The sequence below is a fragment of the Notamacropus eugenii genome, chromosome 1 (assembly GCF_028372415.1).
Source record: "Notamacropus eugenii isolate mMacEug1 chromosome 1, mMacEug1.pri_v2, whole genome shotgun sequence".
NCBI lineage: Eukaryota > Metazoa > Chordata > Mammalia > Diprotodontia > Macropodidae > Notamacropus > Notamacropus eugenii.
In genome coordinates, this window is record NC_092872.1 from 594,114,577 (window position 1) to 594,141,154 (window position 26,578).

Below are 26,578 nucleotides of genomic sequence, written 5' to 3' on the forward strand. Positions count from 1 at the left end.
TTGATTTTGTTTTCTAGTCACTGTAGCAGCTCCTCCAGACCTTTTTTCTCTCTTCAATCCTGCCGCACACCCCATCTTTCTATCTTCCTGGCTGAGTACCTTAATGAGAAAATTGACTCTATTCACTTTGAGCTTTCTTCACCCCTTCCCTCATCTCACATTTCCCTCTCAGAATCACCCATTATATCCTCCTTCATTCTAATCTCAGAGGAAGAAGGGGACTTTGTCTTTGCCAAAGCGAACATGTCTTTATTCCCCTTGATCCCTTCTTCTCCTGTCTTTTCTGGAAGATTGCCTCCACTGTCATCTCATTCTCTAATTCATTTCACCCCTCCTCCACCTAATCCTTCCTTTCTACTTAAGAATATACCTACATCTCCCTTATCCCTAATATGATCTCACTCCATCCCACCATCCTACTGCCTATTGTCACATATCTGTTCTCTCTTTTGTACTTCAATTCACTGAGGAAGTCATCTATACTTATTGCCTCCTGTTCTTACTCTTTCCTAAACCCTCTGTGCAATCTGGCTTTCATTCTCAACATTCAACTAAAACTTCTGTCTCCAAAGTTAGCAATCATCTCTTAATTGCCAGATCTAATGACCTTTTCTCATCTTCAGCCTTGTTGCCTTCTCTGAAGCATTTAACACCATTTACCACCTTTACTTCTTGACACCTTTTCCTTTCTGGGTTTTTATGACACTGATGCCTCTCGGTTCTCTCCTACCTTTCAGACTGCTCCTCCTCAACTCCTTTACTGCATCTCTATCCATGTCCTGCCCACTGGAGCAGTTCCTTCAATGGTCTGTCTTGAGTCCTCTATACTATTTCAGTTGATGAGTTCACTTAGATGAATCACTTTGGGATGCATAACAAAGGGTGCTTATGGAGCCCAAGACCTCTTTTATACAACATCTTGTCTGGACTTTCATTTATATACAATCACTGCTGCTCAGGTTTCTTCTTCTTGTTGGTCTCTGAGTACAAAGATGGCTCTCTGAGCTCCAAAGAATCAATTTTGGGTAATGTCCTTCTTTAAAATTCAGTGGAATCAACTTTCAGCTAAGACAGTGTGAAAAAATGACAAAACAACATAGCAAAAAGTATAAAATGATGAAATAGATTTCTGTTACGTCAGTGTCAGGCAGATATAGCTTCTAACAGGAAGTGAACTGAGGTGAGGGTCTAACCTCAATTAACTCAACATGACAGCCTCCCACTCAAAGTTCGTTCTTAAACTTGTTTTCCTTACCCAATGGAAAATGCTTGCCTTTGTTCCCCATTGAACACCAAAGGGAAGCCATCTCCTTCCCATGGTCTGCATTGCTCAAGTTCCTTAAGTAATAGAGCCAACAATACCCTCCTCCCCTTTCCCCCTGAGGTTCTTCCATCTGTCCTTCTCTTCTCCTTCCCCCTTCCACTGCCAGAGTTGACAGTCACCTCCCCCAATGTGACGTTGGCAGCCTGCAACAGATCCCATCAGTTTTCCAAAGTGACACTGGCTGTATGGATCAGACCATATTTGGTTGGGTTTTGCTAACAATATGCTCTGCCAGTGTCAGAAAGGCCTCCTCCTCTTCGGAGACACAGACCTCCTGGAGGAATGTCTCTAGATTTATATGTGCCTGTTAACGTCACATTAGCAGGGTTTATTCTTGCCAAGCAAAAACTGTACAATGGACAATTGGAGGTCATGCTTTCATTAGGTTCAATAAGTATTTATCAAACGGACAACACTATGCTAAGATAAAGTCTTGACCTTAATGACTAATTAGACATCCCATTGGTGAACTTTATGTTTGTTTTACAATTTGATTCTGGCCATTCACAATGGACTTTACATCTTCAGTTAAGAAGTGGATACAGCCAGCCTGATCCAGTCTTCTCCTTTTAAGGTCTCCCTTTGCTACTTGAGAAAGAGGAGAAACAAATGTTTAGAGCACTGAATTTGGAGTCAGAGGGATCTCTGTTCAAGACTAGGCTCTTCAATTTACTCTATGACTTTCTACCATTGGGCTTCTCTGTTTTCTCATCTATAAAAGGAATAAGTTGGATGAGATAATCTTTAAGGTCTCTGTCAGCTTATTAAATCTTTTGACATTATAGTTTGTTAGTAGATGGGTGGATTTGGTCCAGTCATTCTGGAAAGTACTTGTGAACTATGTTAAGAAAGCGACTAAAACATCAGTAGCCTATGACCCGAAAATCCCAAAGCTAAGCATGTGCTCCAAGACGTAAAGAATAGTTCTATACATATTACACAGTAAGTTACATTTTTTGTGGAAGCAAAGAACTAGAAACACAAGAAATGTCCATTAATTGAGGAACAACTGAACAATTGTGGTACATTAATGTGATGAAATATTATTGTACTGAAAGAAATAATGAACATGAAGAATTCAGAGTCATGGGAAGATATAAACTGATACAAAATGATGTAAGCAAAACCCATAAATCACAAATACAATTGCCATTACAAAGTAAATGGAAAGAAGAACAAAACAAAACTGAATGCTGTGTAATTCTAATGACCAAGTTTCACCGCAGGAAGGTTTGAGAAAATGGCACTCTCCCCATCATTGCAAAAGTGGGAGACTAGGACAGTGGTACTGAGCATATGTGGTCACTTGGGTAATGAGCTGGTCAGATTTCCCAAACGGATTTTATTCTCTTTCTTTTCTTAATCTTTGTTACAAAGGAAGGCTCAATAGGTAGGGCAGGGATATGTTTTGAAATAAATATAATGTAGGAACAAAAAACTTTGGAGATGTCCTAGAGTGAGAGGAATTTAGACTGAAGGCATTAAAGTAAAGAAATGTGTGACATTGCAAAGGCTATTTCTCTGTGGAACACCAGTTTAATTGCATTGCCTCACAAGTTCACAGAAACATAGACTGAGAGCAGGAAGGAAACTTTAAGGTCACCTAGCCCAAGTTCTTTTAGGATAGATTGTTTGTCATTCCCTCCAGGAGGACGTAAACTCCAGAGGGCAAAGTCTATTTCATTTTTGTCTCCTAGCACCATATTTTGTATATAGTAGGCATGTAATAAGTATTGGTTGAATTGAGTCTGCCACCTATTTTTTTTCCTACCCTTTACAAATGTAGCAGATAGCATGGAGACTAACATTAGATATTTAAACTGGTTTTGAGAGTGCAAACTTCCCTGAAAAGCCCATCTAACCACCTACTCCTTTTTTTCTTTCTTCATGAATGTGGCCCAGGTATGGCAGATGATTCTGAGAAGTAAGCAGAGTAATTATTTCTCTAGTACTGTTCAAGACTGGAGTGTTCCACATGAGTGAAATTTTCACATAAGTAAAATATGCCAGAATATGAAAGCCAGAATTTTTTTTTCATGTAAACCATTGGGGAGGGTGTGGGTCTGAAGAATCTAAAATGGCTCACATGCTTTTGTGCGTTGTAGTTTTTTTCTCCTCCTTGTACTCCTTCAAGAATGGATATAATTAGCTTAGATGGCTTAGAGTCATCATCATGAATATCAATTATCCTAGGCTATATTATAGGGATGCCATCATTAAAAATGAAAGGCTTTTTTTAGTCACCTTGTCCATATAGCCAATTAGCTGTTCAGTCTTGTTAATTCTGCTTCCATACAAGCTAGGGGCAGCTAAGTGGTTCACTGGAATCTGAAATCAGGCTTGAAGCCAGGAAGACCTGAGTTCCAATTCAACGTCAGACACTTACTATTTAACCCTGGTCAAGTCATTGAACCACTGTTTGCCTCAGTTTCCTAATCTTTAAAATGGAGTTGATAATAGCACCTACCTCCCTGCGTTGTTGTGAGGATCAAATGAAAAATAATTGTAAAGTGTTCAGAGCAGTGCTCAGTACATAATAAGCACCATATAAATATAAATGATAATTATTCTCTAACTCACCTTTCCCTTGCCCTCCAGTCATATCATGACCACAGTTATGGGCCTTATTTTCTGCCTACAGTATTATATTCATTTCTTTATGGAATTCTGGTCTCTTTTCTAATTTGCCTTCCATATAGCTCCTCAAATTTTCTTTTTTTAAAGCAGATTCATGGTTATTTCATTGCTTTTTATCAAATGAGATAATATTTGTAAATTCCTATTAGTAGTAGTACCAGTACAGAATTTACAGGATATCTGGATAAGGAGGAAAGCTCCAAGCAATGAGGGGGATAAAGAAAGGCTTCTAGAGGGAGATGGTACATCAGCTGAGGCCTGGAAAGGAGCTATGTATTCTAAGAAACAGAGATGAGAAACAGTGTGTGGCACATAATAATAAAATTAATAAAATTTCCTTCCCTTTCTTCCTTCTTCTTCTATCACCTATCACCTCTGGGATAAAATACAAAATCCTTTCTTTGGAGGCTTATTACACATGACTTCCCTTTGAGTACTCTATATCCCACCTAAATGGTCCACTTGCTCTGCCCTGAGCTCACCCTTCATCTCCTACCTTTATGACTTTGCATAGGGTGTTGCTCAGACCAGGGATGCCCTCCCTCCTCATCTCTGTCTCTTAGAATACATAGCTCCCTTCCAGGCCTCAGATGATGTACCAACTCCCTCTAGAAACCTTTATTGATCCCCCTCATTGCTTGGAGCTTTCCTCCTTATCCAGATATCCTGTAAATTCTGTACTGGTATCCACCACTAATAGAATGTGGACTCTTTCTTTTGGTTTTTGTATCCCCATGCTAGCACAATCCTTGGCACATAGTGGATATATAATAAATATTATCATATTGAATAGAATTGGATTTGCCATATCTCTTGCATCCATCCTTTTTCTATCTCCATTATCTTTCATCTGAATGGCTTCCTTAGTTAGATGAAGACTTGTGGATTTTTTCATATCTCTAACTGGAATGATTTTATATTGGGCCTATAATACAAATTCAGTAAATACTTCTTAATCAAGTGATGGACTCAAGTCACCCCTGCCTACTACTTTCTGAAAAATACCCAGGGGTGGAGCCAAGATGGCAGAGTAACAGCACATACTTTCTAGAGAGCTGCCCCGAAGCCCAGGCAAATACCTGTAAAAAATGGCTCTAAGCAAATTCTGGAGCTTCAGAACCCACAGAATGATGTAGTGAATCAAATATCCAGCCCAAGACAGCCTGGAAGGCCACCTGGAAGTGTTTATTACACCACACAAGGGCCAGGTTGCAGTCCAGTATGGGCTGCAGTGGCATAGACGGGACCTGAGCAGGCCTTGGGGAAATTGAATCTCTTGTAATCTCTTGTAATCCAGTGTCAGTTTCAAGACTTCACGACCTCAAAACACCAAGGACAAATTGGAAGATCAACAGAAACAGCCTGTGGGACCAGTGTGGGAGAGTGGAGTGGTCCGACCCCAGCCCTATGTCAGCAAAGGGGGAAGGGGGTGGAGGAACCCCCAGCATCCTCGGTAGCAGCAGGGGCAGAGACAGCCACTGTTTCTGGAGCTCTAGGCCCACAGATTGTGAGGTAATTGAGGGGCTGACAGTACACCCCCCAGCCCCACTGGAAGCAGAGATCTACCTTGACAAAGAGCTCAAAAGTCAAGTAAATGGCTGAGGAAATGAGCAAAAACCGAAAAAAAGAATCAAACTATAGAATCTTACTTTGGTGATAAGGAAGACCAAAACATGCAAACAGAAGACAGCAAAGTCAAAGCTCCTCCATCTAAAGCCTCCAAGAAAAATAGGAGTTGGTCTCAGGTCATGGAGGAGCTCAAGAAGAATTTTGAAAATCAAGTAAGAGAAGTAGAGCAAAAATTGGGAAGAGAAATGAGAGTGATGCAAGAAAATTATGAAAAATGAGTCAACTGCTTGCTAAAAGAGACCCCAAAAAATGTTGAAGAAAATAATACTGCAAAAAGCAGACTAAACCAAATGACAAAAGAGATCCAAAAAGCTGATGAAGAGAAGAATGCCCTAAAAAGCAGAATTGGCCAGATGGAAAAGGAGGTCCAAAAACTCACTGAAGAAAACAATTCTTTAAAGATTAGAATGGAGCAGATGGAAGTTAATGACTTTATGAAAAATCAGGCAATTTTAAAACAAAACCAAAGGAATGAAAAAATAGCAGACAAGGTGAAATATCTCATTGGAAAAACAACTGACCTGGAAAATAGATCCAGGAGAGACAATTTAGAAATTATGGGACTACCTGAAAGCCATGATCAAAAAAAGAGCCTAGACATCATCTTTCAAGAAATTATCAAGGAAAATTGCCCTGATATTCCAGAACCAGAAGTAAAATAAATATTGAAAGAATCCACCAATTACCTCCTGAAAGAGATCCGAAAAGTAAAACTCCTAGGAATATTGTAGCCAAATTCCAGAGTTCCCAGGTCAAGGAGAAAATATTGCAAGTAGCCAGAAAGAATCAATTTGAGTATTGTGGAAATACAATCAGGATAACACAAGATCTAGCAGTTTCTACATCAAGGGATTGCAGGGCTTGGAATATAATATTCCAGAAGTCAAAAGAACTAGGATTTAAATCAAGAATCACCTATTGAAAAAACTGAGTATAATACTTCAGGGGAAAAAAATGGTCATTCAATGAAATAGAGGACTTTCAAGCATTCTTGATGAAAAGACCAGAAGTGAATAGAAAATTTGATTTTCAAAGCAAGAATCAAGAGAAGCATGAAAAGGTAGACAGGAAAGAGAAATCATAATGCACTTTATAAAGTTAAACTGTTTACATTCCTACATGGAGAGAAAATATTTATAACTCTTGAGACTTTTCTCAGTACTAGAGTAGTTAGAGGGATTATATACATATAGATGGAAGGCACAGGGTGAATTGAATAGGAAGAGATATCTAAAAAAATAAAATTAAGAGGTGAGAGGAATACATTGGGAGGAGAAAGGGAAAAATAGAATGGGGCAAATTATCTCTCACATAAAAGAGGAAAGAAAAAGTTTTTTCAATGGATGGGAAAAGAAAGGAGGTGAGAGGGAAAAAATGAACTTTACTGTCATTACATTTGGCTTAAGGAGGGAATAATATGCATAGTCAGCTTGCTATGAAACTCTGTCTTATGCTACAGGAAAGTAGGAGAGAAGGAGATAAGCAGTGGTGGGGGGATGATAGAAGGGAGGGTAAATGGGAGGAAGGCATAATTGGAAGTAAATACTTTTGAGGAGGGATAGGGTCAAAAGAGAGAATAGAAAAAATGGGGGGTAGGATAGGATGAATCAAAATATAGTAGTCTTTCACAACATGACTTTTATAGAAGTCTTTTGCAAAACTACACATGTATAATATATATCGAATTGCTTGTCTTCTCAGTGCAGATGGGTGGGGAGGGAGGAAGGGATAGAAGTTGGAACTCAAAGTTTTAGGAACAAATGTTAAAAATTGTTTTTATGTGCAACTGGGAAATAAGATATATAGGCAATGGGGTATAGAAATCTATCTTGCCCTCCAAGAAAATGGAGGGGATGGGGATAAGGGAATGGAGAGATGTGATAGAAGGGAGGGGAGATTGGGGCAAAGGGTAATCAGAATGCATGCTGTCTTGGGGTGGGCAGAGGGGACAGATGGGGAGAAAATTTGGAATTCAAAATCCTGTGGAAATGAATGTTAAAAACTAAAAATAAATTAATTAATTTTTAAAAAAAAAAGAAAGAAAATTAAAAGAAGAAAAATACCCAGAAGAGAGTCTAAAAAACATCTGAGTTTCTTATTGTCTGGCATTTTAGAGTGAGGAAATTCTTACAAATGGCTCTCTCCTTGATTTATCTTATTCCCTTTAAAATCTATTCCCTTTCTCCCTGCCTTAAATCTCAAGAGATTTGCTTTGAAACTCTCCATTTTTTGTCCTGTTTATTTATTTATTTTTAGTTTTCAACATTCATTTCCACAAAATTTTGAGTTCCAAATTTTCTCCCCATCTCTCCTCTCTCCCCACTCCATAATGCTCTGCATTCTGATTACCTCTTCCCTCAATATGCCCTCCCTTCTATCACAACTCTCCATTCCCTTATACCCATCTCCTCCATTTTCTTGGAGGGCAAGATAGATTTCAATACTCCATTGCCAGTATATCTTATTTCCCAGTTGCATGTAAAAATAATTCTTACCATTTGTTCCTAAAACTTTGAGTTCCAACTTCTCTGCTTTCCTCCCTCCCCACCCATCCCCACTGAGAAGGCAAGCAATTCAATGTAGGATAGATATGTGTAGTTTTGCAAATGACTTCCATAATAGTCATGTTGTGTAAGACTAACTGTATTTCCCTCCATCCTATCCTGCCCCCATTTATTCTATTCTCTCTTTTGACCTTGTCCCTCACCAAAAGTGTTTTCTTCTAATTACTCCCTCCTCCCATTTGCCCTCCCTTCTATCATTCCCCCCACCCCACTTGTCCCCTTCTCCCCTACTTTCCTGTAATGTAAGATAGATTTTCGTACCAAACTGAGTGTGCATGTTGTTGCCTCCTTAAGCCAAATGTGAAGAGAGTAAGCTTCACTTTTTCCCTCTCACCTCCTCCCTTTTCTCCTTCATTGAAAAAGCTTTTTCTTGCCTCTTTTATGTGAGATAATTTGCCCCATTCCGTTTTTCCCTTTCTCCTCCCAATATATTCTCTCTCATCCCTTAATTTTTTTTTTTTAGATATCATCCCTTCTTATTCAACTCACCTTGTGCTCTGTGTGTGTGTGTGTGTGTGTGTGTGTGTGTGTGTGTAATCCCTCCAACTATCCAAATGCTGAGAAAAGTCTCAAGAGTTACAAATATTATCTTGCCATGTAGGAATGTAAACAGTTCAACTTTATAAAGTCTCTTATGATTTCTCTTTCCTGTCTACCTTTTGGTGCTTCTCTTGATTCATGTGTTTGAAAGTCAAATTTTCTATTCAGTTCTGGTCTTTTCATCAAGAATGCTTGAAAGTCCTCTATTTCATTGAATGTCCATTTTTTCCCCTGAAGTATTATACTCAGTTTTGTTGGGTAAGTGATTCTTCTCCTGGGTGAAGGAGCTTTCTCACTGATCTTTGAAGCTGTCTGTTGCATTTGTGGGTTGAGCAATCTGGGAACTGCTGCTGTTGGTGGCACCCTGAAGCCTGTTCTGGGTCCTGTCCTGGCCTCACTGTGTGGCCCACACGGGGCTGCACTCCACTCTGCTCCCGGTGTGATAGACCTTTCCTGTCAGCCTTCCAGGCTGTCTTGGGCTGGAAATCTCTTTCACTCTGTCATTTTGTGGCTTCTGCTGCTCTAGAATTTGTTTAGAGTCATTTTTTACAGGTATTTTATGGGCTATGTGGGGGAGCTCCTACAGGTCCGTCTTTCTACTCTGCCATTTTGGCTCTGCCCATGCTTTGAAACTTTCTAATGCTCTTATTGTGTATTATCATTACTTGTATTTGTGTCTTTTCTCCCTACTAGACTAGAAACTTCATGAGGACAGGGACCGAGTTTTGTCTATTAAAAAAAAATTTCCCCAGAACCTAGCAAAGCCTTATACACAATAATAAATGGTTGTTGAATGAGTCAGTGGTACACAAAACATCCTATTTCCTTTATTTTAATCTCAAATTAGGATATCCTGCCAGATATTGAGGAAAATCTTACCCAAGATTTTTGAAATTTTTCTCTGCCCAAACTCATTCCCTGCAGGCAATGGACAGTAACCCAGTCATCCAGACCTTCAATTACTGGTAAAATTAGAAGCCAAATATACTCCCTCCTATCCGTTGCTTCATGGAATTACTAATTTTCTTGAAGATTCAGCTCATCTCCTATGGGAAACCTTTATTTGTACCCTATAAGTAACTGGGCAGTGCAGTGGATAGCACATTAGACTGGAATCAAGAAGAGGTCAGTTACAATCTGGATTCCAACCCTTATTGATTGTATGAGCATAGACAAGTCATTTAAACTTTTCCTGTCTCAGTTTCCTCATCTACAAAAAGAAGTTAAGAATAGCATTCACCTTACAGACTTGTTGTGAAGATGATATTTATAAAGTCTTTTACAGAACTTTAAGTTCTGTATACTTATCTGTTTTTATGTTGCATCTTCCTGTAGACTATAAGTTCCTTGAGGAGAGGAACTGTTCATTTCAACATTGTCTTCCCAATGCTTGCACAAGTAGGTGCTAAATAAATGTTTGTTGGAGTAGATTGGATTGGAACTAAAGTTCAGAGAAAAGGGTCTTTGATAGAAACTGCCCTGTCCAGCCACTCTCACTTGACTGCATTGGGTGAGCAAACTTAGCAACTCTCAAATACCACCCCAACAGGAAGCAACTCCAGAGACAGTGGGGCAGAAACTCTCTAACACATGGGAAGTTTGGTGATCTTTGTGATGATTCCTTTCTGCTTTAGTTAGCCCAGTGCTTACTTTGACAGTGGCATTACTCACTTATATTATGATTCCTTTCCATACCCTCCAACCTCTCCTCATCTCAAAAAAGAAGAAAACACCATTAGGTTAAATGACTTTTTGCTGAGCATCTTTACCTGCTATTATGAGGACATCTCTTGTTTGGAATGAACTTGTTCATGCATGTCTTATGGTTCACTTTTTCCAAGGGAATATCCTGAGCCCAGTGACTGACAACAGATGGTTCTTGTGTGTTCCTGGTCATTTGGAGAGGCAGGGAAGTGTATGGTTGGTCAGGCATGTTTCTTCCTCACTCACAAACTCAACAGAATTTAAGAATTGAGAAAGACCTAACTGTTCACCCGGTCCAGCTTCTCCCGCAGCCTGGGATCCAACTTTTGTTCCAGGGACCAAGAAGTCACTATTTCATGAGGCATCCCATCCCATTTGAACAGTTCTCACTTCTAGAATGTGTAGTTTCTCTGAAACTTACATTTCTTGGTCCTAGATTTGTCCACTCAAAAGCAGCAAAGTGTAAAGAACACTTGTCTCTGATGTCAGATGACAGCGCCAAGGCTTGGTTCTACCAGTGTGTGTGTGTGTGTGTGTGTGTGTGTGTGTGTGTGTGTGTGTCTGTGTGTGTGTGTGTGTTTGTGTGTGTGTACGAGAAAGAGATAGAGATAGACAGAGAGAGAGAGAGAAGAAGAAGAAGAAGAAGAAGAAGAAGAAGAAGAAGAAGAAGAAGAAGACGAAGAAGAAGGAGAGACAGACAGATGAACTTTGGAAAAGTCATTTAACCTCTGTGAGAAGATCAGTTTCCTCATTTGTAAAAGGTGTTTAGGGAAATCTGCCCTGTTTTCTTCATAGGATTATTGTAAGGCAGCTGGGTAGAGCAATGAATAGAGGAACACTGAATATGGAGTAAGGAAAACCTGAGTTCAAATTTGACCTCAGACACTCACTATCCATGTGACCCTGGTCAAGTAATTTAATCTCTGTCTCAGTTTCTTCATCTGTAAAATGGGGATAATAATATCACCTACCTCCCTGGGCTGTTGCGAGATAATATTTGTAAAGCGCTTTGCCAATCTTAAAGCGCCATATAAACATTAGCAATTATTATTCTCGGAGGCCATGTATATGAAGGTTATTTGTAACTATAAATTACTGTTTGTATGTGTATGTATGTCTATGTCTATGTATGCACACACATGAGTGTGTAGAGAGACAAAGAGATTTTATTTTTCTTCTGAACCTCAGTTTGGGGCATTGTGGGGAGCTTCTGTTGTTGGAAATTCCCTACCCTATGCAGATCAGCCAATCATCTGTAACCTGAGAGTCTCAGAGAGTCATCTGGGACTCTGAGGAGCTAAGTGGCCCCTGATCCCATGGATAATACACCTCGGAAACAAGACTTGAACCTCAACGTTTGTTCTTAGCTCCAAGGCAGCCTCTCCATTGCCTATGCTACACGTTGCCTCTCTAAACACTATATCAATGTTAGCTGTTAGTATTATGAGAGCTATGCAAGAATAAGTCTAATCCCTCTTCAAATCCTTCAAGTATTTGAGGTTTGTTATCAAGTATCTCTTCAATTTTTTCCTCTCTATGGACTCTTTAGTGTGACCTTGAGGAAGTCCCACATTTGCCTGGGCCTTGTTCTTAAATGGAAAGAGTGGTACTTGCCATTTCTCTGTGGAAGAGGGCTACAGAGACCTACACAAAGTGCTTTTGAGTTCTCCGGAGGCAAGATTAGCACTACAGTAGGCAGGGGGTGAATAAATAAATTAAATAAATAAAATTTCACGGAGTGGTACTGTGAATTGCTAGGACTCAAGTTAATATTAATAGCAACGCATTAGACCTTGTACACTTCTGAATTTATATATTTGCTCCCAAGACTCTCCTCATTGAGCTTTTGAGCTTGACTAATTTTGGTCATTCCTTTAGTAGGCAGACCCTCCCATAATGGGATTGGATGGCTTGCATTATTTCTTTTAATGCATCACCAGCAAAGATTGATTTTTTGGAGAAGTGAAATGTGATCCATGCCTTCCATTAAAAAAATTAAATTACTGGGGGAGGGGGAAGGGGCATTGCTGAGGCAAGGATCTGAGAACTTGAGATGTATTTTGGAGGTAGATGGAGATTTTTCCCTTCTATCTCCTCCCAGACTGCTAATGTGAAAACCCTCTGGCTACATGAGTTTCCAGGATGCTTGATGTCTGTATTGCCTTTCTTTTTATCTCCAACACTTAGCCCACTAAGCACTTAATAAATGTTTGTTGACTGACTGACTGCACTTGACATAGGTTTTTTCATAGGGATTAAATCCAAGCCTCTGGCTAAATAAATGTGCCTAAAGTTTTTGGTAGGATGGAAATCTGCCAAGAGCCAGGGCCATTTGCAATTAGAAAAAGGGGAAGGGGAAAAAAGAAAGGAAATGATGGGCTTACATTTGCCAAGCTGTCTCCTGATCACCGTGAAATTCCTTCTCAGATGCCTCCTTGTCACACAGAGGTGATCTTGTGTTCTCAGAGCTTAAATTCTGTCTGGCCCTACTGAGTTGGAAAGGCTCATTGTAAAGGCCTGGAGATGAGTCTAGTTAAACTTCAGGAGGTGCACTTTCAGGTTGGGGGCAGGCTCATGAATTATTTTGACCATAATAACTCTTGAAGATTACTTATCAATTTGAAGGTGGGGCTGACAGTGCACCACAATCTGCAGAATCTCATTCTGACCAAACCATGAGTGCTTGGAGTGTTGAAATGTTTTCTCCTTATAGCTACTGAGAAAATTTCCACTTCTGATCTTTTGATAGTAACCAAGGGATGGTCCAACTGAGAGGCTTTTAGCTCTCAGGGTTGATTTGCCTCATCTAAGGTTATGAGTAAGGATTTGGACGTATTTGGTGTGTCTTAGAGAAATCTAGAGGTATCCTTACCAAACCATCTAATTTTTTAACATATGGAGAAGCTAAGGCCAAGAGACATTAAAAAATGACCTAAGATAATAGGATTACAGATTCAGAGCTGGAAGGGACCTTATTGGCCATCTATTTGTAACCCCGCCTCCCCCATGCTTAGCACAGCATTTTGCACACAGTAAGCATTTAATAAATGCTTCTTTCATTTGTTGAATCTAACCTCTATGTTTTAAAGGAAACTGAGGTACTCATAGTTTAACTAATTGTTTAAAATTTTTCTCAAGGGCAACAGCTAGTACGTGCTGAATCATAGGCAATGGAGATGGGATTCACACCAGGGCAACAAAATCATAGGATTATAAATCCCCAGCTGAAAAGGACTTAGACATTGGCTGGTCCAAGTCTCTCAGTTTACACAGGAAGAAGCCAAAGCCTAGTTCGTAGAAGCAGTAAGTTAGGAGAGCCAGAATTCAAAGTCTCCTCCATGAAGTCCAAACCCAAGCTCTCCCCATTTTGTCACTACTCCTGGGTTTCCTTGAAAGAGGGCAGATTCTCACTCAGGTGCATCTGGTTACTTTTCTGACTGATGTTTCAGGAAGAGATTCTCTATATATTGGCCTGGAAGAGACTAGGCTGAACTAAATATGGAGTATAAGTGGGAAGTCAAAGGCAGAAGGAGGAGGTATGCCTGGTGTTGGAGAAGAAGCAGGCTGCTACAAGCTAGCTATGTAAATGCCAGCTTTTTTGGAATATCATATCACTTTCTCAAAGAAGACAGGACTAAGCTTAGGCAAGGATATTCCAGTATACAACTCTAGAACCATTCTAATGGAAATACAATCATTGTTCAAATCTCCCCCTTAATGGAATTTACGCCTGGTCCCAGGAGCAGCACAAGAAACGATCACAGACCTACTGAACACAGAAGGATATGTACTGCACATGCCCATGACCATCTCCCTTAAAGTCTAAATAATCAAAGTCATGCAGAGGAGGCCTTTAGGGAAGCAGAAAGGGACAACATGATTGATCCAGGGTCACACTATTAGTAAATAGAAACACCAGAATAAAAATCCAAGTTCTCTTTCCACTGCCCCATGGATTGGCTTAGGCAGGAAGATTTTTGAGTCCCTGACCCTGATATTTACTATCCCTGTATCCTCAAGTAAGTCTTTTTTACCTCACTGGGATATAGGTCTTTATCTGTAAAATGGAAGTGTTGGACTAGATGCTCTCTATGATTACTTCTGTCTCTAAATTCTGTCATTTGGAGCCTTATATACCCTCTTAGAACTAACTTTGCATCACCCTTTGCCATGGTATTTAATGTTTGTTGGATGAAATTGAACAAATGTTTTTTTTGCATAATTAAATAGACTCTATATTCATTAAAGCTCTGTAGTTTCCTTCCAAGCTTCCTTGTAAGGCAATACCAACAGGCAATTGGTTGCTTTGCTTCTCCTGGCAAACTGAGATTCTTGAGGTCAAAGACTGGTTTTATATTTTCTTTTCATTCTTTCATCCTCTATTTCCCACAAAGATTTTAGCTCATAATGGGCCCTTTAATGTTTTTTAAATTGAATTGATCAATGAGAAATGGTTTACATTGTTTATTCATTGTTTTGTTTTCATTTTTACATGCATATTTATCTTTCATAGATTATAAGCTACTTGAAGGCAGGGACTATTTCCTTTTTGTCTTTGTATCCTAGCACATAGGAGCCATTTAATAAATATTTATTGAATTGAAAGACAATTCATCTTCCTCCTAACAACCACTCAAAAATTCAAAAAATAGAATCACGTTCAACAATCTGTATTCCAAAAACCAACTTAATGGAGGATGCCTTTTGCTCATGAAGTGATAGGTAGTTGGATGGACAACCTATTGAGTTAATCCTTCAGTACATATATATGGGAAAGACACTGCAAATATATAATGAACTCAATCCAAGATCAGATAGGATAAAGTAGACTGAATTGTATGTGGGGAATTGCACAGTAATTTCAATGATCACAAACTTCTTCCTGAAGCAACAACCCATATTTCTAAAATCAATATTATTGACAATATGGAATACTGGGATAGGTGGCAGGGCTTAGAAATAGGAAAATGTGAGTTTAAATACTTCTTTTAACACTTAGTGGGTATAAGACCCTGGCAATTTGCTGTGCAGGAAACTTCCACATATCTACTAAGTCATAAAAGGATTGTGATAAAAATTGGCAGAGATGGCTCCTCACAAAAAGGAAATCTTGGATTCTTTCTGTATCTGGAAAGAGCAAGTCCATCTATTTCCCTATGGCTCCCTCAAAATCCCTGTAAATTTGAAGCTACAGAAGTCTATTCTTAGTTGCCACTTCTGCTTTGTGTGTTTTCATCTCCTATTAAGATATAAGATCGTAGAAGACTTGTATTGTTTTTACGTTTCTTTCAATTTCTATTCCTGGTACTTAACATAGTGCTTGGCACATAGGAAGAACTTAATAAATACATTCACATTCATTTATTTGTTGTTTCATTCATCCATTCACTTAAGTATAAATACATACATATATTTATCTGCTGACATGGTATGTCTGTGAATCAATGAACATCATGACTTCTGAAGAATCAAAGTTGAAGGTGATAAAGAGGGCAATGACGGGAATCGATAACCTGTGCTATTGCCAACAATGTTAGGAGTACATGAAGTGTGGGTAAAAGACATAGGGCAGAAAATGTATGATCAGAAAAGGAGGAGAAAGCCTTCTTCTCTCTAGGCAGCTTTCTACTTTTAGACAAGCTCTAGTTGTTGGGAAGTTTTTCCCAACCTAAGTTTGCCTCCTTGTAATTTATACCCTTTTTTTCTGGATTCTGCCCTCTGGAGCCAAGAGAGAAAGGAACAGTAAGTGAACAGCTTGAATGTTACAGTAGCATTTGAAGAGAAAGAGACTTTTAGGGAATTAGGTGGATCCTAGAAGGATTTATGGGAAGACATAAGTCACACGAGATAAGAGGTAGATGTGCTACAATCTGTACCATTGGAAGGAGTAATTATATCCATGAAATCTCATATGATTGAAAGGTTTATCATAGAAAAGACAGGACCTGAATCACTAGCACTCCCTGAACACATCAACATAGATGAATTTTTCAGATTGGCTAACATCAGGTGTCCATTTCCTGAGCCAACAGGAGGAATCTCTTTTAAGATACATATGTGTTGCCAGTATACATCACAACTTTCCAACCACAGAGTCACAGAATATGGGGGTTAGATAGCATTGCAATGATCATCTAGTTCAACCCATACAGAAAAGAAATCCCCATTGTAATCCAACTTCTGCTTGAAGACCTCCAAGGAGGGCGAAGCTTTTATCTCTCTAGGCAGCTTTTTACTTTCAGACAAGCTCTAGCTATTCGGAAATTTTTCCCAACCTAAGTTTGCCTCCTTGTAATTTATACCCTTTTTTTCTGGATTCTGCCCTCTGGAGCCAAGTTGTGTTCCCTGTCCCCATTATAGGTCTTCATATGCTCATCATCTATCATGTTCTCCACTGAGTATTCTTTTCTCCAGGCCAAAAAATCTCTTATTCCTCCAACTGATCTTTATGGGACATGGACTGAAGGCTCTTCACCATCCTGGTCACCTTCCTCTGGACAATCTTTTGCTTATCAGTGTCATTCTTAAACCTTGGCACTTAGGATTTAATACAGTGTTCCAGATGAGGTTCTGATGAGAGCAGAATACAATGAAACTACCAATCAACCAATAAATACCCAAATCCTGAAAGCTCTGCTCCTCTTAATATAGTCAAGGATTACGTTAGTTTTTGTGGCTTCCATATCCCACTGTTTACTTTTATTTAACTGGCAGTCAACTAACCCCTCCCCTCACCTTTCTTTTTCAGAACAATTGCTATCTAAACCATGCCTCCCTCATTTTATACTTGTGAAGCTATTTTTTTTTTTTTGCTAAAGTGCAAGAGTAGACATTTACCTTTACTGAATTTCATCTTAATAGGTTCAGACTTTCTTGATCATCTTGGATCCTTGATCTTTGCTTTTCAGTATCCTTTTGGATCTTGATTTTATCACCCACCATTCCTCCTAGTTTTGTGTCATCTGCAAATATCCACATTAAAAAAAACCTCATAGACAAACATATTAAATAGCAAAAAACCAAGCACAGATCTCTGTAGTACTCTACTGGAGACCTCCTACCATAATGACATTGAACAACTGCTCTTAGAGTCCTGCCATCCAACTATATCTGATTCTATTATTGTCTAATTTATACCTTGCCATCTTCTCCTCCAGACTCATATGAGATACTTTCTTAAAAGCTTTGCTAAGATCTAGATAAACTGTTATCCACCTCATTCCCCTCATCTGCCAGTTTAGTAATCCTTTAAAAATGCAAATGAAGTTATTTTGGCATGGCGTGTTGTTGATGAAGCCTTGCTGGCTCTTTGTTATTGCTGTTTCCTTCTCTTGATGTTTGCTAATCATCTCTTTAATTATACATGCTAGAAGTTTCCCAAGAATTGATGTCAAGCTTACTATTCAATAGTTCACAGACTCTGTTCCTTTTCCTTATTTTGAAAATTGGAACAATATTTGTGCCTTTCCAATCTTGTGTTACTTTTCCCATTTTCCATGATCTTTCAAATATCACTGTCAGAGGCTTAGCAACCACATCAGCCAATTCTTTCAACACTTTCAAATTCATCTGGCCAGGTGACTTGGATTCATCAAGGGTAGCTACATGGTCTCTTTCAATTTCCTTTATTTTCTTTGATATCAAATCTGTTAGTCATTTTTTGTTGGCTATTTCCAGCATAGAGTGAGTTCTTTTTTGTAGAGAAAACAAAATGAGAATTAAGCAGTTTTGCTTCCTGCCTGTTGTCAGTTATCATCATTCTATTTACCCCAAGCAAAGATCTTCTTCCTTCTTTTCTTTTGAGTTAGCTAAGAAATCTTTTTCTATTATCTGTAGCTTCCTAGCTAATCTCAACTCATTATGAGCTTTGGCTTTACTGACTCTCTTTACTGTGCCATTCTTATAAAATCTGTTACCTGACCTTGCTTCCATCTTCAAATCTGGCCTCAGGCACATTTCTTTTTAAAGTTTAAGTTGGTTGCTAGATTTGTTTCTCTTCCCCACCCCCAAGTTTCCCATCATTTCCACTCCAGCAATCGGTTCCTCACTGTTAATGAGAATCAGATTTGGAATAAAATTTACCCTTTTTGGTTCTTCTACTATTTGAAGGATGAGATTATCACTAACGCAAATCAAGAGTTTATTAGATGCTTTGATTTTGGCAGAGAGAACTCCAGCTTATGTCTGAGTAATTGAAGTCCTCCATTACTTCTCTATCATGTTCCTTTGCCAAACCTGTGACCTTTTTCTAAAATTTTTCATCTCTATTCCCAGGTGTTGTTGTTTTTTTTTACTTTTTTCAGTCATGTCCAACTCTTTGTGATTCTGTTTTGGGTTTTCTTGGTAAAGATAATAGAGTGCTTTGCCATTTCTTCCTTTAGCACATTTTATAGATGAGGAACCCGAGGCAAACAGCGTTCAGAGTCACACAACTAGTAAATGTCTGAGGCCATATTTGAACTTAGGAAGATGAGTCTTCTTCACTCCAGGCCTAGTATTTTATCCACTGTACCACCTAGCTTCCCCCTTTCCCTAGGTGGTACACAATATACTCCAAAGGCAAAAATCACTTCTGTTTATCCCTCCTTTGATTTTTTTTGTTATGTACTCTTAGGCTTCCACCTTCTGGTTCCTGTATTTTCTCAGAATGAATATGCCTTCTTAGTATACAATACACTTTTCCCTTATCATTTTTAATTATACTATTTCTTTTGAGTGAAGTATACTCCTTCAGAGCCATAGCCCCTTTATGCATTTTATCCTACCAACTCTTATTGATACCTATGAGATCAAATTTGCTCCAGAAGGACCTCTAATTTCTCTTATTTGTTCCTTAAACTTTGAAAATTTTGTAAAAAATATTTGAAGCCATAGATTTTTACTACTGACTCTTTTTTTTAGTTGAGGGGGAGATTTTATTTTCTGTGAACTGTGTACTTCTGGGCATTTCAACTGATATTCTTTTTTCTTTGTGGTTAATAGTCTGTAAAGGGGTGGTGGTGGAGAGGAAGTAGATTGTATATTAAGAAGTTATACTCATCCCAAGAAAATCCAGGAACCAGATGGTGGAAGCATAGCAGATAATACTTGGGTAAAAGTAACTTGGGGGATATAAACAGGCAGTCATCTCTCTCCTCCCTCCATCCTTTTTAGTTTAAAGCCTTTTTGATTAGATTTATAGGACAACTTGGAAATACATTTGTACTGGGCTTTATTAGGTGTACTTCATCTCTGGCCAGGAATCTGTCAACCCTATACGTAAGCTGTGATTCAGAAGTACAATTCCTATTTTGGGGCACCACTTTCTTAGCCAGATGTTCACTTTCTAAATTAATTTTTATCTTATGCATCTTTTACCTTTAGTGGAAAAAAAGTGAGGAAAAAGCAACCTGTGCCATTTTGGTCTTCAGCTTTCCCAAGACTTCAGAATTGTTGACAATATATTTTAAGTTCCTTATAGAAATACCCCTTTTGCCTATGTGGAACCTAGGATTGGATAGTTTTCTTTTGTTTCAATAAGTCTTGTGAAATTCTGTTATGTTTTGAATATGTGACCCAAGAAGACAACATGCATATTTATTATTATTATCGGTTCAACCAATAGCTGTTTCAGTATCCTTGAGAAGGGAATTACCAGCTGCTACAACTCTTCTTTTTCTTACTTTGTCCCCAATTGGATTATTTTTCTTTTGTCTCATATTTTCTGAGAATCTGCTATATCATTGTTCTGCCTTTGGGAAGACAATAAGTTTTCTCCTCTTTCTCTTCCTCTTCCTCCTCCTCCTCTTTCTTCTCTAAGAATTCAGCTCTTTGATCTTTAGGAAGAGACTGAAATCTGTTTTTAACTTCTAATTGTACAAGTACCTAAGCTTCCCTTCTTCCTCTCTGTAAGACTCTTCTAAGCTCTATCAGGTTAAGTTACCAGTGATTTTCTTAACATATAGGTCTGACCATGTTGCTCTTCTGCTCAGTAAACTATACTGGCTCCCTATCACCACCAGGATCAAATGAAAAATGGGTTTGGCATTCAAAGCCCTTCACCATCTAGCTCCCTCCAGCCTTTGTAGTCTTCTTACATCTTGCTCCCTGTCACATACTCTTCCATCCCATGACACTGGCCTTCTGGCTGTTTGATAAACAACATCTTCCCTCTCTCAGTTCCAGGTATTTTCTCTGGCTGTCCCCTATGCCTAGAATGATCTCACTTTTTAACTCTGCCTATGGACTTTCCTGGCTTCTCGTTAAGCTCAAACTAAAATCCTATCATATTTCTAGTTCCTTCCCTCTGTTATTTATTCCCCATTTATCCTGTATATAGCTTGCTACATATATATATATATATATACATATATATATATATGAATGTATATTTGTTTGTATGTCTTCTCCTCCATCAGACTGTAAGCCTCTTGAGGCAGACACTGTCTTTTGCCTCTTTTTATATCCCCAGTATTTAGCACAATGCCTGGTGTTTAATAAATGATGATTGCTTCACTCTATCACCATAATAAACATTTACATGGTGTTTTAAGATTTGAAAAGTACTTTAGAAATGTTATCCCATTTTATCCTCACTTCAAAAACCTGTGAGGTTGATGTTATTATTATCTTGATTTTACAGGTGAAAGAACTGAGTCAGACTGTGTCTGCTACTGTCTGGGATTGAACATTTCCTAGCTATGTGACCCTAGGTAAGTCATTTAACCTCTGGCTAGCCAGCACATAGTAGGCACTATATACATTCTAGTTATTATTATAATCATTATTATTTATTACAGGAGATTTAAGCTACCTCTCTTGGACATGGGCAGAGTTCCAGGATAGGGAGTGTCCAATAAGCTCGTTGATCCTCCCATGCATGCAGAGGAGAATGCTTTTGTGGGGAATGCTCTGAGGAAGCTGAAGTATCTTTACAGCTCAAGCTTTTCCTGCTTTGATCTTTTCTGCTCTGTTCTGCCCATTCCTGGATATTTGATGAATTATGATTTGGCAGTAATGCCCACATCAGTGATCTCACAGATTTAATAAAATATTAAAGGAGCTTGTTTATACCTTCACCCCAGTTTTTCTATTCATTTAATTTTTTTCCATTGGTGTTAGGCTAGATGGCCTTTAATGTCCCTTCCAACTCTTAGAGTCTATGAACTATTGTCCCTTCATATTGAATGCATAAAGTTCTAGATGACAGGGGAGATCTATACACCCAACTCTTTGGTATCTCTCATCTCTGACAAATACGTTCACTGATGTTTTTCCTTTCATTGCTTAGACTTCTTTTGAGAATAAGTACTTCTATAATATTATTTTTAATAGAAGAGCAGGTGATTCTTTCTAGAGTGCTTCATGGACAAACTCTGAAAGATTCCAAATAAGAACAGAAGGGATCTGACATTACTGCTGTCCCTCTCCAGGTCTAAAGGAGTTGCCGAGACATCAAATATATTTTATGGGACATTTTAATTGGTTCCAGTCCAGTTGGATGAATTCTTATAGGGATTTGTTTGGGGTGGTTGTCACTGTTATTATGTTGGTGGGAATGTTGGTGTGTATGTGTGTTTAAAATGTGCTTAGTTCCTTAATATGAGAGAACGCCTAAATTTAGACATATGTTTCTCATCTGGAGAAAAGAGCTGAATGTCAATAGTCCTGGACCAGATAATAAAAGGATTTGGGGTAAGACAAGAGAAAAAATACTCTGTACATAATCGACAATGAATAAATATTCATTTAATACATGAAAAAGCATAGTTTTATCTTTAAGCTACAATCAGATATTCTTGTTACATCATTACGTTGATTCCTTGTACATAGCAGACCCTATTATTTGCTGAAGGAATGAGTAGATGGAAGGGTGGGTAGATGGATAGATGAATGAATGGATATCTCCCATAAAGGGCTAGTGAAGCCTTAGTCAAAAAATTCTTCTTTATGGATCCCTGCTTCATCTGAATTATTTCCAATTCACATTTATGGTCTTTGAAGGGCAGTGAAAGGTATATTAATTTGGCTTAGCTGAAGTTGTGGCTGTATGTATTCCAAATTGGTTCTTGCTCCTTGTCAAACAAATTAATGTCCTGCTGGGCTGTATTGTAATCTGAGCATGACCTACTTTGGTGACATACTTTAGTGGTCTTGCTTCTGCAAGAATAATCTAAACATTTAGGAATTGGAGCTGTTAGGGAACAGAGCCATGAGTAAACAACAAACAACAAATGTTTATTAAATATTTGCTATCATTAAGGTCCTCTCAATGCAAAGAATGGTACGATGAAGACTCAGCTTTTAAGAAGTTTATAGTCTAACTTCAGGGTGGGAGGGGGGTATGATGTATTTACACAACTGAAATAAAGTTGAGTGAATTTAGTGACAATGAAAGAGTGAGGCAAAGTGCTATGAACCATTTAAAGAAGGAGAGTTTACTTTCTGCTGGGGGATGAGGTAGGGCTCCATCAGGAGGTAGCACCTATGAATGATTTATGGCCTGAATAGAGAGAGAGACTTCAGGGGATGGAGTTGGGTATGGCCAGAGTAGAAAAAAGGAATTCGCTCTGAGCATTAGGGATGACACAAGTGAAGTTATAGGTGAGATTGCAAAGGACAAGAATGAAAGACAAAAATATTGAATTGTGAAAGGGATTAGCATGAAGTAAGGCTAGAAAATAAGGTTGAAAACAGATCATGGAGGGCCTTGAATGCCATGATCAAGATTTTGTATTTGATTTAGGTAACAGTGAGCCACTGCAAGTTTGAGTGTCATGATCAGAACTGCATAGACATGATTACTCAAGCAACAATTAGAGAAGGCAATGAGAAACAGAAGAGTCATTTAGGAGGCTATTACAGAAGCCATGGCAAGAGTTAAGTGAGAACCTGAACTAGGAAAGTTGCAATAGGAGTAGAAAGCAAGGAACAGATTGATCAGGTAAAATCAATGGGACTTGGAATGATTGGATGTGGTAGGCAAGAAAAAGGGACGATTCAATATTGAATCCTAGATTACTAGTCTGGCTGATTGGATAGATGACTGCAGAAACAATCCAAAGAGTTAGATTGAGAATCAAGTTGAGGGGAAAGGAAGAGAGATTCAGTATTAAAAATACTGAATCTAAAGTGCTGATGGTTCATTCAGATGCAGATGTGTGGCAAGTAGTTGGGAGAAATAAAGATCTAGCCCTCTAGGAAGAGGTTGGAGGTAGAAGAATTGATTTGGGAGTCATTTCTAAAGAGGTGATTCATTCTAATGACCAAGGAATCACTAACAGAGAGGAGAAAACTAGCAATAGAACTTTGAGGGACACTCAGGTCTATGTATCAGGAAGGCACCCAAAGGAGAAACAGAGGAATCATCAGGATGGTAAGAGGAGAACCATGAAAATGAGTTGTCATGGCTTCTAAGTTGGGAGAGAACATCAGAAAGGGTGGTGGTAGTGGTGCTTAACCATATCAAACATTGCAAAGACATTAGGGAGGGTGATGACAAAAAAAGTCGGTGGATCTGCCAGTAAGGAGGCCACTAGTCAAATTGGAGAGAGTTGTTTCAGGAGGATGATGGCAACAAAGATATTGTAGATTGCAAGCCGTCAAGCAAGTGGATTTTGAAGGAACTGGGTTAGCAAGTATAAACTACTCTTAAGATAAGATTAGTTTGGTTAAAAAGAGGAGGCAGCTAGTTGGTGCATTGGATAGAGCACTAGACCTGGAGTCAGGAACACCTGAGTTCAGACTTGGCCTTAGACACCTACTCCTGTGTCACCCTGGGTAAACAACTTAACCTCTGTTTTCCTTAATCCATCGGAGAAAGAAATGGCAAACCACTGTAGTATTTTTGCCAAGAAAACCCCAGGATGTTATGGAATATGAGGTCATGAACAGTGAGATCCTACTGAACAACAATAGTGAAAAGGAGTAGTGGAAAACATTAGGGAAAATAACCAAAAGAGATAATAAATTAAAGAGATTTGGGAATTATTTAAGATAGGGGACATAGAGAGTGCTAAATGAATGTTTGTTAACTCACTTTCCTATTAAAAAATGGAAAGCTAGTAGGTCATATTGGTAGGTTGAAACTAATTGGCACTGACCCCTTGAAAATGACTTACCCAACTCTCTCTAATGGGAGAAGCAAATTTTATTATTCAGAGTGTATCTGAATGAGAGCATCATTGATCTGAAGCAAATGTATTATTGTATTTAATATAACAACATCCAATCTGAATTTCCATCTTCTTCTCTGACCTTCTGGATTATTCCTATCTGACTTGCTCCTCTATTTCATAAAGACATCAGGATATCTGAATAGCATTTTGGCTCATTCTTAATGATCACCATGCAAAGACATTTACTGAGAACAAATTATTTTTAACTATTGAACTAAACACTGGGAGGTACTGGAAGGAGACATAAGATAATTATAAACGTTGTTTATTCCTAGTTTCCAGAGACTTCTAACAATGTCCTGTTCTGCTCTGCCTGTTTGGAGGCAGGATTAGTGAGACAGGAAACCTAACTTTACTTCAAAAATGAACAATTACCACAATAATAATAGCTGACATTTATATGTCACTGAAGTTTGCAAAGTGCTTCTTGTACATTTTCCCATCTGAGCCTTACAACAAGCCTGTAAGGCTGAGTAGGTGGGTTCCATTCTATTGCCTGATAAAAGCTCCTTGAAGGCAGATAATGTTTCCTTTTTGTTTTTGTGTACCCAGAATCTAGCTTATTGCCTGGTTCTTAGTAGACATTTAATAAAAGCCGATTAATTACCCTCCTCATTTTATGGATGAGAAAACTGAGTCCCAGAGAGGTTAAATGACTTTTCCGTAGTCAAACAACAAATAGCTAGAGACTGAATCCCTTCCAAATGTAAATCCAAAGATCTGTGGCAGGGTTAGCCTGAACTATGCGAGGAGTGCGGTTGGAGCAGGTCGGTAATGTTAGAGGAACAAAGGCAATAGATCTCAAACGATAGAATTTCGAAGCTGAAAGGGACCTTAGAGATAGTCTAGCTCAACACTCCCACTCCTTTGTTTTACAGAAGAAACTGAAGCCAAGAGGAAAGATGCCTTACTGAAGGTCACATGGCAAGTGGGTGGCAGCACTAGAACTCAGATGCGCTGTCCCATTCTGCTGAAACATGGAACCACAGGTCACAATAGCCTGATATCAAGCAATGTCAGTCAAGATTGGCAGGAAAATGTGTTAATTTGAAACTGTTTAAGTTTAGCAGCACTCAATTATGTACCCTGGATAATTTTACGGGATAATTAGAAATGATTTGCTTTGCACTGCTTCCTAAGCCTTTCACGTTGGTAACTCCCAACCTTTTTCGGAATGGTCAAAACCTGCCGTTGGTTTGTTTGTATAAGTGAAGTGTTCATGGAGTAATTGTAGAAAGATCAATTAACTTCTCATTCTTTTCAAAAAATTCTATTGATAACTGTTGCTGCTTATTTCACTTTTATTTCTGAATACATCCCTCCCCTACCGAACCAAGTGTCCTATGTAACAAAGAATAAAATTTAAAGAGGGAAAAAAAGCCATTTCACAAAACTGAAACTGAGTGCATTCAGTGTTGCATATGCATAGTCTCCCCATGGTTCCTTGCCCCTTGCGATTACTCCTTAATTTATTGTGGCTAGATCTTGTTTGTGCATAGTCATTTGCAAGTTGTCTCTCCCCCCCTCCTCCCCTCCCCTGTTAGATGATGAGCTCCTTGAAGACAGACACTAATTTTTTTTCTTTTTTTGCCATTCTTTGTATCCCCAACACTTAGCTCAATGCCTGGCACATAGTCTAAATAAATGTTAGCTGCCCAATCTTTGCAAAATGAAGAAAGGATGGAGAAACATTTTTTAAAGTATCTTTTTGGCAATATGCTGAGTCATGTACCATTCGGTTATTTTTTCTTTTCCAGGATCCCCTTTTTTGCTTTGCATGTAAATCTTTCCAAGATTCTTCATATTCATTACTACTTATGGTGGAGTAATAGTCTATTTTACTCGTTTACCACGATTTATTTAGCCACCCCCAGCTGATGGCCAGATCTTTACAACCACAGACATTGCTAAGAGTACTTGATATAGTGAGACCTTTCTTTTTGTTTTCATACTCTTTGGGGGTCTACACCGAACAGTGGGATGTCTAGATCAAAAAGTATGAACATTTTAGCTACTTCATTAGC

General features: G+C 38.6%; 1 long non-coding RNA gene across 1 annotated transcript in view; it reads left to right on the forward strand.

Annotated features, from left to right (window-relative positions):
- Nucleotides 1-25,868, forward strand: part of LOC140527841 (uncharacterized) — a 31,082-nt gene extending 5,214 nt beyond the window's left edge. The window contains exons 2-3 of the long non-coding RNA XR_011974946.1: nucleotides 21,020-21,089; nucleotides 25,433-25,868. This is a non-coding gene — a long non-coding RNA (uncharacterized lncRNA). The remainder of the gene's footprint in view (nucleotides 1-21,019; nucleotides 21,090-25,432) is intronic.
- Nucleotides 25,869-26,578: the final 710 nt, after the last annotated feature.